Below are 16,074 nucleotides of genomic sequence, written 5' to 3' on the forward strand. Positions count from 1 at the left end.
ATGTGGTTCATTGAGATTTCTGTCAAAAAGTTCCTCCCAGAGGAAGAACAGTACAAAGAAAGTGATCGCTGATTAGCTCACGTGATGATCGCATTATCAAAGTAGTAAACATTTCCTGATTATGACATTATTTTTCTCAATAAAACTACATTTCAAATCACAATATTATATATGAAGCAGGTATGAACACGTACTGACCTGGCGAAACTCATAATTTAATAACTGTGCATAATATAAATAAATAAATCTAGTGAAACCTGATAATGTAATAATCTGCCAATAATGTAATGTAATAGTGCGAAACGTTGCCAAAGGTTGCCATTTAAATGCAAACCACATACAGTTATTCCTTTATTCCTTTATGTGTATTTTAGGTATTTTATGCACTGAAATAATGTACACTGACCTCAAGAAAAGGCCAAAGCCAAAAACAAAAGCAAGATATTGACAAACCCACTTCAGCCTATGAATGCATAGATATTATAAATGTATCTTTCCTTATGAAACATTATTACCTAGTATTACAAAGACAAGATTATTATGAGAAAGCCCTGTTGCACTTCTAGCACAAACCTCAACAAATACAGCAATGCGCTCAACACAGGCAAATGTCATACAATGTGAAGATTTTTGAACAGTTTTTAATAAAGAAATACTGACAACTGAAATACAAAAAGAACTACTTCATTAAACATAGTATGTATATCAGAAATCAAACATTCTTATTAACACAAGTTATATTCAAACTTCAAACATTTAAACAGATTATATAAACCATGTCCTTGGAAATGTGGACAGTGCCACTCTGCCATTGAAACCCACACATTGGTTGGAGGGGGGATTGCAACTGAGGGTTTATCTGGACACTCAACCGCAGCCCTTCATCTACAGGCAGCAGCTGGACCCTTCTCCATGAAAAATGAACTCATTTTACATTATTATATATGAAACAACCAATCAGATTTATTTACTTATTAATCAAAGGTGCCAGAACGCCCTTGTCCCTGTTACATATTTCTGTAATCTGTGATTATACCCAACAACAGTATGCAGTTATGTAGCAATAAGGGTGTGTGAGAGCTTGTGCTAAAGTGATTAGTGTCATCTACTCATGGTAAATGAGAATATATCCCACAGTTGAAATCGTTGCATGTGTGTATGTGTGTAGGTGTACATGTTTGCTAAATGTCTGTGCATGTCTTTGTGTGTCAGAAATCTGACCCTCAATATGTTAATGACACCAATTAAAACAAATAAAACAGCTTTAATTACTGCTTCTACAATTATGCTTGCCTCTGCTGACCTGCCTGCTTGACCCCCCACAACACAAACACACACACACACACACACACACACACACACACACACACACACACACACACACACAAATGCAGGAAAGCAGACATGTATACATACACATGCACAAACAAGGCAAAGACACAGACATTAAGGGGATCCTATTATGCTCATTTACAGCTGTATATTTTTATTCTGAGGCTCCACTAGAGTAACTTTGCATGATTCACAGTTTAGAAACTCCTTACTTATCTTATACTGACCCTTTATGCAGCCCCTCAGTTCAGACTCTGCAATTTTAGCTCCTGTCTCTTTAAGGCCTCCTTGATGATCCCACTCTGCTCTGATTGGCCAGCTTTGGGAAGCCTAGCAAGGGGCAGCACGTATCAGAGGTGTGTTAAGTTACTGCTGATGAAAACCTAACATTTCCTGCTTTTGCTGCTTCATATTAAAAGCTTTTAAATGACAAAATAATGGGAGTTTGTTATAAATTTATAGGATATTAAATGTGTTAAACACCACAATTAGCAGAGCTTTGTTAGCAGTACTAAAAAACCGTTGACACAACAACATATGGTGATGTTTGGAGCTCTTTGCTCAGCAAAATGATGCAGGGAGGAATAGTACGAGCAGAAACAGCCATAGTGATGATGATGTTTGATAAAGAGCTGCAGACGACCAGCACACATCCAACAGGTAAACATCTTATTTTACTTTGCAGTGTTGTGTAATCAAAAAACCCTCACAGTGTGACAGCTGGGGGCTGATGTAGTGATTTGTGCTGGTCTTTGCAGTCAACAACAGAGCATTTTGCATGTTTAGCTCTTAGCTTAGACATATTGTGTTTGCTACCGGTCCGGTTGCTTGCAAAAATAACAATTGTGGACGGAGAAACAAAGATGCGGGGGCAGTTACAATTTCATGAAGCCCCAATTGACGTAAGAGGGGGTATCAAATTTGAATGGCTTGAATCACATAAGTTCAGAGCAAGCCAGCCCATACCAAACTGACTGGGTGCTCTTATTCCACAATTCATGTGTTAGCAGGTACATCAGAGACCCAAAAAGTGAGTGAGACTGAAAAAGTGAGTTTTTTGTAGTATGGCCCCTTTAATGTACACACATTTCACAAATAGACACAGACATGTGCACACACACACACACAGACATATGTGAAATGACCACAACCTCTTAACACAGCAGTACATGGTGGTGGCACATAATGTGTTAAAATTATGTGCCGGTACCACGGAAACAATACCAATGGAAAGTCAATTAGGATCCTTTGTCGTGGTGGACACACGAATGTCCTGTTTCAACAACATCACGCAGTGGGTGGTGGTTATGTTGTTTTCTAGTCTAGAAAACTTTATTTTATTGTTATTTTTATCATCATTTGACTGAATTTATTATAGTGCCATAGCTATGATTTTTTGTTCTCTAAAAGCATTGTATTGTGTGTCATTTTGATTTAATGAGGTAGGTTCGAAGGAATGCCAGAGCTTCAGCTGTGTCAAATAGAGTGTTCCCTTTACTTACGTTATTAAAAGGCAATTATGTTCCTATTTTATCCTTTTCCCCCTAATAACAATTTATGAGACACTTTGAGCATTAGTCCCATTGGAGAACCGAGGGTGGGACCAACTGTCCGAACTGAAGTATTTTCACACTGTCAATTCCCCCCAAAAAAACTCCAGGGTTGTGTGAATAGCCTCTTCATTCCTGTCAGAAGCCTACTGGATATGCCTCTATGCCTAGGTATCTTGACAGCCTGGTTCCTTCCCTTAATGATAATTAAAGTGATCATAATGCCTTATACATTGATACTGATGTTTCTAATTTGATAACATAGCCTATGGCATTTTATTGTTTACTGGTCACAGTACAGGCAAAGCAGGGTAATAAAGTTCATAATAACAAATAATAAAAGTCCATGTACAAATCATTAATTCATACTGCTTGTTTTTGTTTATTTGCACACAATTAGAATTAGACATACATTTGTATCCTAATTGCACATATTGTGTTCCAGATGTTTACAAAACAAAAGCTACTGTTGCTATGGAGAAAAAGCCAGTCCGTAATGTGGAAACTTTTTTTTCACTTTTATGGTGAAATTGTCTGTAGCATGGCATATGAATACGGAGGACACGTTTCAACCTAGAAATCCTCATATGTCACAACTGAGGTTATCCTTTTAACCTGTGTTGTGTGTGTATGTGTTTTTCTTTCATTTCTTGGCGGTGGCAGAGTGTGGGATGACATCTGTGGGATACAAACTGGAGTTCACATTTATATTTCTGTTCTGGTGGTTCATGCAGGCCAAACAGTAGTTTATGTTTCTTCCTTTAATTTGTCACCTGTGTTCTCACTTATTATATACAATTACATTAATTGCACAGTTCCTTTCATATTTCAAGAATGTTTTGTTTGTTTTGTTTTAATAAATTGAATAAATTGAACTCTCATGGTTTCATTTCGTGTACTTTTGTTTTCTCAAAATTCCATATAGATTTGAACAAGAATTCAAAAAAGTCCATTTGAAAAGTAGAAATAGTACTTATTTAGGTTTGTACTTTATTTACACAAAAAGATTTCAATAACAAAGTTCATGCACAAATCAGTCATTCATACTGCTTGCTTTTGTTTATTTCAGTTACACAAAGAGACAAATCATATTTAAATATGCTGTAAGAAACAAGCTGTAAGAAGTGCATTTGTATCTTAATTGTACATATTGTGTTCCAGATGTTTATTAAAGAGTCTCCCCACAACTGAAGGTCCTCTGCCAATAAAGTGATGACAGCTAGTTAAGTTGTTTATAATTTGTTGTTTATAGCCTGCGTGCTCTGTGAGGTCACCTTTAATTATCATCAAGGGAAGAAACCAGGCAGCTTTGCAGCCTGGGCATATAAGCATATCCAGTAGGCTTCTGACATGAATGCATGGGCTATTTACACAACCCTAGAAATTTTTTGGATCATTATGATTCTTGGCTTTGGGATTATGTGACAGCATGACATAACCCATTCAACCCTGTCTTCATCCCGTTTGTGTGGCCATGGTACAAGATTTGATGCAATGTAGTGCAAATGCAGGTTAAAGTTAGGAAGAGCCTTGTGTTGTGGGTTGACTTGACAAGTTCCACTCCTGTTTTGGGTTGTCTGCCGTCAATGGGCTTCATTCCATTTCAAATTGCTGCCAATCAGCTGCAATCACAACTATCCAAATCCAAACAGCACTATCGCTGTTAACAAAAGACATTTTATTGCCTGTGATTGTAAAATGGGAAGTTGCTAATTTAATTTTATATTTCCACAAATATGTGGCTGAAGATAATATGAAATCATCTTTCTTAAAACATCAATTAACATTGAGCCACATCATCCAATAAAACACTCCAACATTGTGTGTGTTTGTGTGTGTGTGTTTGTGAAGGGGAGGACTCCATGAAGCAGGTGCATGCAAAATCTTAATCAGTTTGGAATAAATTCTGTAATTACAGTTTTGTAACGGGTAATGCAAAGCCTTCTGGCTTCTTCTCCATAGCAATGGTGGCTGAGGATCATGGGTAATGTAGCCTTCCACTAACTGACAAAAAAAGTTGATCTCTCAGAATGGAAGAAATAATTAAAACCTATCGTATTGTTGATTTATCAAGTAGAATTTTGTGTTTAGAAATGTTGAGGATATCATATCATTAAAAGAAAACCTTAACATGGAAATTGACAGCGAAGAAAAAACGCATCTCATAGCACCACGGTCAGGTTAACGTTGGAGTCAATGGACAGCTGGAGCAGTTGCTCTGGGCATCTATGAAAGCACAGTGATTATGGGTAGCTCGGCTGCATGGCAAAAGAAACTATCTCTGAAATGGTTGGTGTGAGCTGATCTGCGGGCTGAGCATCACGGTCTACCCAGTGTGTTATTTAAAAGTTCTTTTGGTATTTCAGGTGGCTTTCAGGTGATCTAAAAGATATTTCCTGAGCCACTGAGGTGGGCACAAAACAGACTGATTCTCAATCATTCATCCTGCTTTTATCTGCTTTCATTGTCTTCTGACAGGTTTCTAAACTAAAGAAATGTCAACCCTCAGTCCAAATTGTGCTCATAATATCAACAAGGCAACAATGTGAAATCATCATGTCCTTCCAGACAGTATATCCATATTAACACCCCCAAAGTCAACAACTTGATGTTGGTGAAGAACGAAGCAGTGCAGGTGAGTTGCTGTTTTCTATAAGATTCAACATGCTGCCATGAGGACTATATGTGCAAGATAAGATGATAGTATCCAACATCAACAGCTCCCAGAAAAATTCAATGTCTAAGTCTATGGTTAACAATTGTGTTGTACTATACGTGTCACAGTGCATGAATAATGATTGTGTTACCAATTAAAAACACATCTTTTTAAATATACTGTACCTACAACTCACTTCTTCACAACTATAAAAATGCATTATGGGAGATTGGGGACAAATAACAAAGAACTGAATATAAATACAACATGGATATGTAAATGCATTCCAACAACCTTACGTAAACAACATAGCTGACGATGTCATCATAAACAAAACAAAATCGACATATACTTCATATGCTAATCATCCTCCCACTCACCATCTTTTCATCTATTCCTTCTAACTACAATGAACTCTCATCTCTTCTTATCGCCTCTGTTTTTATGCTTTTTTTCACTCATTTCACTCCGAGCCGTGTTTTCACTCCTCAACCACCTGCATCCACTTCACTGTTCCTCAACTCATCTCTGTAAAAAACAACGCTTATGTTAAGTATCAAAGTTAAGCCCTGACCTACACAAGGTCAAAGCATTTCATTTTCTGCTCAGCGTGTCCCAGTGAGCCACATTATGTACAACAGTGCCATATAGTATAATATATATACACCTTGCGACCAAGCCTCTGCATGGTTTTCTAATTAAATGGAATACTATTATTTCCCCTTTCTAGTTCAACTTCTCAAGGATTATCCATCATCCTCTTCAAGTCTATTTTTTCTCTCTCTTATGCCTCTTCAGAATATACCGATGAATAATCTCTTATTCTGTTATACTTGACTCATGTTGTCCTATTTTTAGAAGAAATATTGCTCTTAAAGCTTCACTATCTCTTTCAAAGGTGACAAAAACAAATGAACCCTAAAAAACAATTTAATACTCTGTATGACAGCATAGGAGTGCCTGACCGTCATTGTAATGCTGACTTAAAGTTATTATTGTATACTGCAGCAAGAAAGTGTGGTTTTGTTGGTGTGAGTAGCATTGTTTTTGCATATGTTTAATCAGGACTACCTTCTTGTACTCAGTGCTCTAGTGGTGGTGCTCTTCTATTTGATTTGGTAATGTATAGGGATATGCAGAGGGCCCAGTATTTGTACTTGCATCTGTATTTGTTGAGGCAGCAAAATTATTTGTATATGCTTAAAAATCCTGTTTTTGTTTTTATTACTCTTTTGATTTTAGAAAATTTAAGTGTTACAATAAGTGCTCATGAAGTGTTCACTTGGGAGCACTTTGCATGTGTCAATAGGTCAGCTTTATCTCTGGGGAACACCTCCAACAACTCCTGAAGTGATGTCCAAATTAGGAAATGTGCATCATGTAGCAGGTGGATGTGACTCCCCTCGTTGAGACCTGCTGATAGACGTAACAGCGGAGCAGAGGAGAGAGACTGAGATAGTGATGCAACCGGCCTGTGTGCTGGTATTTGACACAGGTTTTTTTTCTTCCTGAAAACAAATAATTTTTAAAATATTTGTATGAAACAAATACTCATAAAAAACTCACTATTTGTGCTTTGCAGAATAATGTATTCAGGCACATTCCTAGTAATTAATGCCTGCCTTGGTGATCTCCCTGCACAATTTCTTGTTTTGCACTCCGCTTGGTTCACACTAAGGGCGTTTTCAAACATATAGTTTGCTTGCTCTGGTCCGAATCAGTGGATGAGTTGGTGTGTTTTCCCCTTGGTTCAATTTCTTTGTATACAGACAAAAATCCAAGCTAAACAAACATCACTACAAGCCATGTGACAACGTTCACTCACTCACAAAAAGCTAGTGACCTTCTTCAGTGACAAAGGAACATGTCACCCAGTGCAATAATGTGGCTCATTGATGTGTTTTAATACAATATATAAGGCTTTGGATACACACATAATACTTGTGTAACTAAGTAGATTAGTTAATTATTGGTTTGGCTCTGCACATGAAATTTGTTGACAATAAAAAAAATAAAAAATATGTAGAAAATTGCCAGCCAAATCCTTTAAGGTTTGCAAACAGCATTAGCATATGCAATAATGCAATAGTCTTCAGTACACAAACACAAAAGCACACACATATTAAAACTCCTGGGTCCAGTAAATTTCATCTGGAATCCTTAATCCAGTATTGAATTATAATAAATGAATTAGAAGGATAGACCATTTTAAAGAAACAGCTAGATACTTTGCTTCACAATGCATGATTTTAAACTGATGCAGTCGTTTTAAAGAAGTTGTCAGTGACAACACTTTTATCAGTGATAGTGACACATAATAAAAGATCACAGACAGAGTTTGAGGCAACAGGTTTTTAACTTTGTTGCTACATGACAAAGTACTTGATCATGAAGGTTGACAATTTTGCCTCACTGCTTTTAAAAAGCTCCTTTTACTTTCTGCTTCTGCACTACAATGTGACACATGCTTTTTCAGTTTGGTCCACCTTAACTTTCAGTGCATGGAAAATCCTTGCTAGTAGTGTTGATGAAGGCCAAAATGGAGAAAGAAAGATACATTTTCAACTTCTGCGTAAGTGTGGACATGGGCCATGGGAAATATGAGACCAATAAGCCATTGTTTAATTCCATATTCATAGTTCTCCCTCCTTTATTTTAATCAAAACGAATACTTTCTGTCTTTGTCTGTCTCTCCCTCCATCTCCAGACTCTTCCTTTGGCCCATTTGTCCCTCAGCTGGTGATACCAATTACTTCTCCTCCCTTGCAAGACAAGCTTCTTTTTTAATACTTGCTCTCTCTATCTGCATATCTTCTCTCTCTTTCATTGTTTCTTCTACTCTCTCTCCCTCTAATCCTCATTTACATCCTCATCCTTCAGCTCCATCCTTCCAGCACCCCCCACTCTGTGCAGCTCCTGAGTTGCTCACAGAGTTGTTTTCCCCTGTGTTGGAGAGGCGCCATATTCTCTCCGTCCCAAACCCGCAGCCATTAATTCTGCTAATGACAGATAAATGAAGCATGGAGATGAGGAGGCTAGTGCAAAGCTTTGCACACACAGAGAGACACAAACAAGAAAGCACAACCAAGCACAGGCATGCAAGTACAAGCACACACATGCAGACACACAGAGATCACACTCTCTTAGCCGCTAATTGACTTTGATTGAAGACCGTCCTCTCAAAATCTTTTTTTTTTTTTTTCCCTCTCACCCATGTCAGGGTGAAAGGCACATCTAACACCGTACAGAGTGCGCTGCCTGTGTATGTTGTCATAGAGAGAATGGGAGACTGATGAGAGACGTTCTCAACTTTGGGTTTACAGTTACTTCATAAGAGGATTATCCGACATCCAGGGAATAGAGAATCTAACCCGTGTTTTGATTAAGCTCGGTACAAGGAGAGAGAGAGCAGCTGAAAAACAGCACACACTGTTGCAGCATCCTGGAACTATGATTGAGAAGAGTGCAAGAAAAATAAAGGAGACAAGAGAGCAGAACTCAGTAAAATATGGAAAAGGAAACAAAGTGAGACTATAAAACAAATATTTGAAATAGAAAACAACAGAAAATTGTGAACAGTAATTTTCCAGATGGTGTATGTGTCTCTTAAAACAGCAGGATTAAAAAATTATAACTGTTTACTCTCTTTTTAAGCCTTTAAGGGAATCATTTATATTCTAACAGCCTTATTCGCACAGATGTTAGTTCTCCAAATATCTTGTTTAAAAAGAAATATACATTATTTAACATTCACAGCTCACATAAATCAAACATTACTTTTATTTTCCGTCTCATTACCATACCTTACATTACTGAAGTACATTATAGCGCTGAGTGTTTTCCATCTAATGGGGATTTCATTGTCTGCGTGTTCTTAATTGGGCTAATGACTGTTTCACCAAAGCAGATGAATAGGTCAACACTCCACTTTGACTTTAAAACTCTGCATGGCAATTTCAAACAGCCGCCTAGCTAACTGTGAAATATATTCAGCCCGTAGATTATCATTTTAATTAATCTTGCTTACTTGGTCGTGTAATTTAAACATTTGCTGGGTTTGCTGGCTGGAGAGAAGGAGGAGGGAGATAGAGGATGGTGGGAGGCGGGGTGTGACAGGGAGAAAAAGGAGAGAAACTATGTGTCAGTGAGTCTGTGTGTGTATACAGGTTGGCAACTATGTATGCAAATTAGTATCACCTTCACAGAAATAATGCGACTCTCTACCTTATTAAGCCTGAGTATGCCAAAGAATTGAAAAACAACAAGCTTTGATGGCTAAATGGCTAAACTGAGGATGTAATAGGATAACAGTAAACAGTCTGGACAGTTTACAGTAACAGAAGAGAACTGGTTTGGCTCTCCTGCTATTGAAAATAATCAACTTTATTTCCAGGTGAGAACGCTGATGTTTGACGATTCCGCAGAACCCCAGATCATGTTCAACCCGTCAACCTCAACCCCATTTTTAAGCCCAATGAGAGTGTTTTTTTTATAATACTATTCTTTCTACAATATCTGTTCATCAAACTAGAGCTTTGTTAAAGTTAGGGAAAGATTGTGGTTACAGTTAATAAAAACTTCAGGCCTGTGACAGGATGTGTATACTAGGATAGGATGTCTCCTGCATGACAGTCAGATATGCTGTACATCTATCCAACACCCCAACATTGATTTCCACCTAACTACACATACCTTAGGGCACACTACTTCCTGCATTGGCACTGACCTTTGGCGTAAAGCCTGAGGTATATGGACATAATTCCTAGGATACTTAGCTGAAATATCCAGTTCAGATAGAAGTGTCATGGCCCTTTCACACCACTGGAACTTATCTTGTAACCCAGGAATCCTTTTAGGAGCTTTACCTGAGTTTTACCGCAGTAACCTGGTTTCAGTTTTGCTCCCAAGATAATATTTCCAGGTTGTCCAGCAACTATAAGGATGGAGTCTGGAGAGCTGAATTACCGACTGCTCAAACATAAGTCTCTGGATTGTATACTAAATGTCTATATGTGGTATATACTAGCATTCACTTCATTTGACTGTCAACTAGCAGTGGTTATCGCTACAGCACCAATATTATGAGTTGGGATACAGATTTCTTTTGCATGGGCAACTCTGTAAAAAAGATCAAGAGATAGGGAGCAAATTTAATGCAATTTACTAATATTTAAATACAGTTAATTTACTAAAGCAAAAAATAACAGATCACTTCTTTCAGACAGGCATCTAGTCTTTCTGGTGATTAAAGTCTCCCTCTCATCTTTTTTCCAACATCCATTCAAACATTAAAATCAACAACATCATGACCCTGTGTTTGTGTCTTATTGTGTGCACCTGAAAAGAGGCTGCTGGGTTTAGTTCATGGGACTATTTTCTCAAAATCACCATCATTGATTGCTGTGTTGAACTGGAGAACCGATACTTCCTATTTACATCCCTCTCCTTGTGTGTTTTCAACAGGTAACAAACATTGTGTTCCAAAGAAGTGACTTGAAAGCAAAGGTGATTAAGTGAAAATTAACAATCTATATGTGAGCCCCACTGTCCATCTAGCTTGTTTTTTTGTCCTTTTGCAACAAACACTATCTCTACTGCATTCAGTATTTATCTATCAGGTATCAAGAAGATTCATGAGTTGTACGATCTGTGATCCAAAGTTTTCGCTAACATCCTTTTATATCATGGTCCTGACATGTTTTGAAAGCCTGCCCTGAGTTCTTTGTTTTTTTTGTCTGAGTTTTGAAAAGGCCAATTACACAACCTGGGCCTATTGGGTGCTATGTCACCCTGAAGCTGCAAATATCATGTTTGTCCTCTCAAAATTATAGACCACGACAACCCTCCCCATTGGGTTCTGTCACTTTTTGTAATTGTTGTTTTCACCTTCACAGAAGGGGTAAGATAGAAAAGTGAACACATTTGTTTTCCATTGCTGGGTAGGTACAACCATTGGAATAGGTCTACCCTTCACTGTATTGACATATACTGTACAACTTAATGAAATATGCCAGATGAATTGTATGTATGATAAACATGCCCATATTTTACCATTAATGGTGTGGTGCATAGGATTTAGTGGCAAAACGTGAAAAGCCCTCTCTGGAGCCCGTGTTTGGTTTGTCCGTTCTGGGCTACTGTAGAAACATGGCGGAGCAACATGACAGGCTCTGTGGAAGAGGACCCGCTCCCTGTGTAGATATAAAGGGCTCATTCTAACATAACGAAAACATGATTGTTATTTTCAGGTGATTATACACTAATGAAAACATATATTCATAAGTTGATGAATATTCTTCTAGATGCCACTTAATTCTACACACTGCACCTTTAAGGCTGGTTGACACTTTTGGCAAAAACCAACACACTGGTGGATATATACATATATATGTGTGTGTGTGTGTGTGTGTGTGTGTGTGTGTGTGTGTGTGTGTGTGTGTGTGTGTGTGTGTGTGTGTGTGTGTGTGTGTACTTTTTTCCATGGGGCTTTGATCAACTCATGCACTCTGCATCCTGCTGTGGCTGATGCTGCTGTCTGACAGGGATCACATTCCAGCTGGAATTCATTAAGTGGGGTGCAGACTGTGACTCCTGACATATTGTATCCAGCCACTGCTGGGTACCTTATTTAAAGTCAACCTCTCAAAAATCTGTTTTGCTTCTTGTTCCTACAGTTTGTTTAAGCTTTTTTGCACTGTGCAGAATGATGTATGTGCAGAGTTTGACACTGAAAAGCTGTTTTCACATTCATCTCTCACTCCAAGACTGCTTTGAATGCACTGACTGGGCCATGTTCAGGGAGGCAGCCACTGACAATCACTGAATCTGTGTCCGGATACATGAGCAAGTGCATAGATGATGTTTGTGTCACCAAGATCATCACTACCCATACCAACCAGAAATCCTGGATGACCACGGTGGTGTGTGCGATGTTGAGAGCATGAAATGTTGCCTTCAAATCCAGTGACATTGTGGCCCTCAGATCAGCAAGAGCCATCCTGAACAGAGTCATCAGAGTAGCAAAGCGTGCAAATGTTCAGAAAATCCAGAGTCACTTTCATGACTCTAGGGACACCAGATACGTGTGGCAGGGAATCCAAACTATCACAGACTCGAAGACTGCTCCTCCACCCTGCAATGACAACAGACTTCTCAAATGAACTCAGTAAGTATTTTAGACAGTTCGAGGCACTCAACGACACACCTGCAAGGAAAGCCACCTCTCATATGATGACCAGACAGGTACTCAGTCTTGAACTAGCTGATGTCCAAAGGACCATGAGGAGAGTCAACTCACGGAAGGCCGCAGGTCCTGACAATATACTGATCCTTGTGCTCAGAGAATGTGCTGACCAACTGGCACATGTCCTCACAGATATTTCCAACAACTCACTGAGCCAGGCTGTCGTCCCATCAGGCTTCAAGACCACCACCATCATACCAGTGCCAAAAAAATCTACAATTACATGTCTCAACAACTACCACCACGTAGCACTCACTCCCATTGAGAGGTTGGTCAAGGACCACATAATATCCAGACTCCCCTCAGCACTTGACCTGTTCAAGTTTGCGTACCACCCTGCTCCATTGAAGATGCCATATCCTCTGTACTCCACCTGAGCAGAGGAAAACTGAGTGATGAGGACAGCTGAGAAAATCATCGAGACTTCAGTCCCATCCATTCTGGACACATCACACAAACGCTGCTTAACCGAGGCCACCAACATTGCTGGGGACCCCACTCATCCCTATCATGGACTGTTTGTCCTTCTACCCTCCGGCAAGAGGTACTGTGGCATACGATGCAGAACTGCCAGTTCTGCACGCACACACACATTTTAATGTGGTAATTAAACATTTTTGTGGAAAAACCACATCAGACATATTATTGAGAGTATTTTTATATATCTTAATACATGTCTTGAGAGGATCTTTAAATTATTACATATAAAATACTTTTTTGTTAGTTTGTTCATTTGCTGTTTTTATGCTGGAATGAATGTCCCTTCTCAAATTAAAGTTATAGTGGTCACAAACATACCCCCTGCCCAAAAAACAAGCCTGAATAACAAGAAAAGGCAACAATCAATACTTGCTGAATGAGAAGTCAGTCCCACCCTCTCTCATGAATGCAGCTTACAGATGTCAGAGAGCAGCTAGTGTCAGTAATTTAAAGAGGAGGCTTGTTCAGTTTTAGCCTACTGCTTTTGGACCACCTGGGTCACAGCGCTGCAGGAATGTGACAGTAACTGAAAAGATTAGCATGGATTCAGTTACACTTCATATTTGATCCATATTTTGACTCCATTTGATCATGGCCATAATAGGTTCAAATCTTAAAGTGCTCACATTTTCTAAGCAGGAACATTAGTAGACACATTAGTAGTCATTGGTACCTCCTACATATTGAACTTTTTGCTGTTTGAACAATAATTTGTGTTTGTCCGTCCAATCCACCCCAATACTGACCTTCATTATAGCTGGAGCCAAACTGTTCCCACCCGGCTAACTACCAGTCTGTTAATTGGCCATGGTTTTCATGTAATTACACAAAAAGTAGATAATGATGATAGATAAACTGGAGCCCTTGATTTATTGTTGTAGGTTTTGCTCACAAGTTCACAACATGTAGAATGGGAGATATTTGTGTGATTTCATTGGCTGCCTATGGTTCATGCATTTAAGAGAGAAAAAATCATCTTATGAAATATGGATTGATACAATTTTAGAAATACAACCATATTTATTCTTGAGATGCACAAATGATGCTCCAAAAGTGTGGTCTAGATTGTTCTTAAGGCTTTCTTTTTCACTGTTTCACTCAATGAACCCCACTACATCTGCAGGTTCTACAGAACAGGGACTCCATTCCCAAAAGCATCTTAAGGCTAAGATTATTATAAAATCCATCATACCTACCTTCTTAAGCTTAAGATGTGTTTCCAAAAAGCTGAAGACGCTCTTAGAAATGATCGTAGATTAACAATTGACTCCTACCCAAAGTGAGTGATGCTGATGTTTAAATTAGAAAGTAAAACCAGACCGACAATCACACAAAATTCAGTTCAACAACTGATCTGCCAGACTGTGTCATCATAGTCCTCCTCTCCCTCTTCTTGCATCATATATACATCTCTTCCTGCTGAAATGCTGCTTTTCTGGTGGTAGATTTTCAGGTTCCATGTCCTCTCTTTTCTGTCTATTTATGGTGTGTATGTTTGCCTCACACTTACATACAGCAAGTCTGAAATGCAGAAATGATGCCAGAATGATGCATATTCGTGAAACTTATAGAAACCGCCACTGCTTCATTAGTGTTAATATGATCTTCAGAGTAATGTTTGCCTCCAGCAGCAGCTAAATCAATCAAAGTCTGCTTTCTTAAACCAGCTTCCACCCAGGAAAACGAACATAAAGTTAACTGCACATACTGAATACTGAATTTCAAGTATAAAACTTTGTGTAGTTTACTACATTTATGCTTTGTGATGTGTGTGTATTTAAAATAAACAGCGCAGCTTACAGACTTTAAAATTTATTCAGCATCACCTTCAGCACCATGGACAGCTTGGTAAGCCACTCTTAATAATGGCATGCGGGTGCACTCGCTCTTAAGTACTGTTGAAATTTATCTTAACTTCTAAGATTGATTGTTATTGGGAAACGAGGCCAAGAACAGTTTGCTCTGAGCTACAGATACAACATTAGCTGTAAAATAACCTAGGATTGATCTTGGTAACCTGGCTCATCTTATATATAAGTAAAATGATATGCTTCATTAAATGTAGCATGTACTTTGTAGCTGGTTGTAGTTTTGTAGGTTATTTCAAGGCATTGTGTAACTCCAGCACCCTTTATTAAGTCATACATCTATGGAGGACAGGTGTGATTACAAAAAGGCCAGTTCACTTGTTATTACTTAATCATTTAAAATCATATTTTCTCTAATACCTTTTCAGTCAGTAAATCATTCTTTCTTTGTTTAATCCCCATATTGATAACTTTTATGCCACAGAGTAATACAAAATAGAAACGGTTCAGCAGACAGCCTCTTTTTTCGAAGTTGGCGCTAATGATTATCACTTAAAAATTCTGTTTCACCACCCTGACAGGATTTTAAAAATTCACTTGCATTAATAACTCTGTGTATATCTACTTTCTTGTAATAATGGGTTGCCAACTTGGACTGCTGCAGACCTCTATTGAAAAAGAGACATTTTATCTCAGGGGGCTACCCCGGCTGAATAGAGATGGAATTAAAATGAAATTTACTGTGCGATCCATTATGGGGAAGGCTTGTGAGCCAGACAATCTTGCAAGTAGAGCACGTCCAGGCCCCGGTCTGATAGGAGACTTGGGATACGGCCACATTGGGTCAGTCGGCTTAAAGGCCGGGCAAAATCTCCTCTGCATTTTTCAATTTTCATGATTTCCCCGCTCACTCTGCTTTTGACAGACATTGGATTAACCTCAGTAATTTGAAGTTATATAGATATATTTCAGTGAATGGTACAGCTCAGTGCCAGCTGTCAGAAT

The 16,074-nt window shown here is 38.5% G+C and overlaps 1 long non-coding RNA gene across 7 annotated transcripts in view; it reads left to right on the forward strand.

The window, feature by feature from the left end:
• The window catches only part of LOC121885250, a 98,911-nt gene extending 87,195 nt beyond the window's left edge, over positions 1–11,716 (forward strand). For 5 of the 7 annotated variants that reach the window (XR_006092510.1, XR_006092508.1, XR_006092515.1 and 2 more), the window contains 2 exons: positions 5,361–5,517; positions 11,002–11,716. This is a non-coding gene — a long non-coding RNA (uncharacterized LOC121885250). The other 2 variants (XR_006092512.1, XR_006092513.1) reach the window with 2 other exon arrangements.
• Positions 11,717–16,074: the final 4,358 nt, after the last annotated feature.

This window comes from Thunnus maccoyii, chromosome 19 (assembly GCF_910596095.1).
Source record: "Thunnus maccoyii chromosome 19, fThuMac1.1, whole genome shotgun sequence".
NCBI lineage: Eukaryota > Metazoa > Chordata > Actinopteri > Scombriformes > Scombridae > Thunnus > Thunnus maccoyii.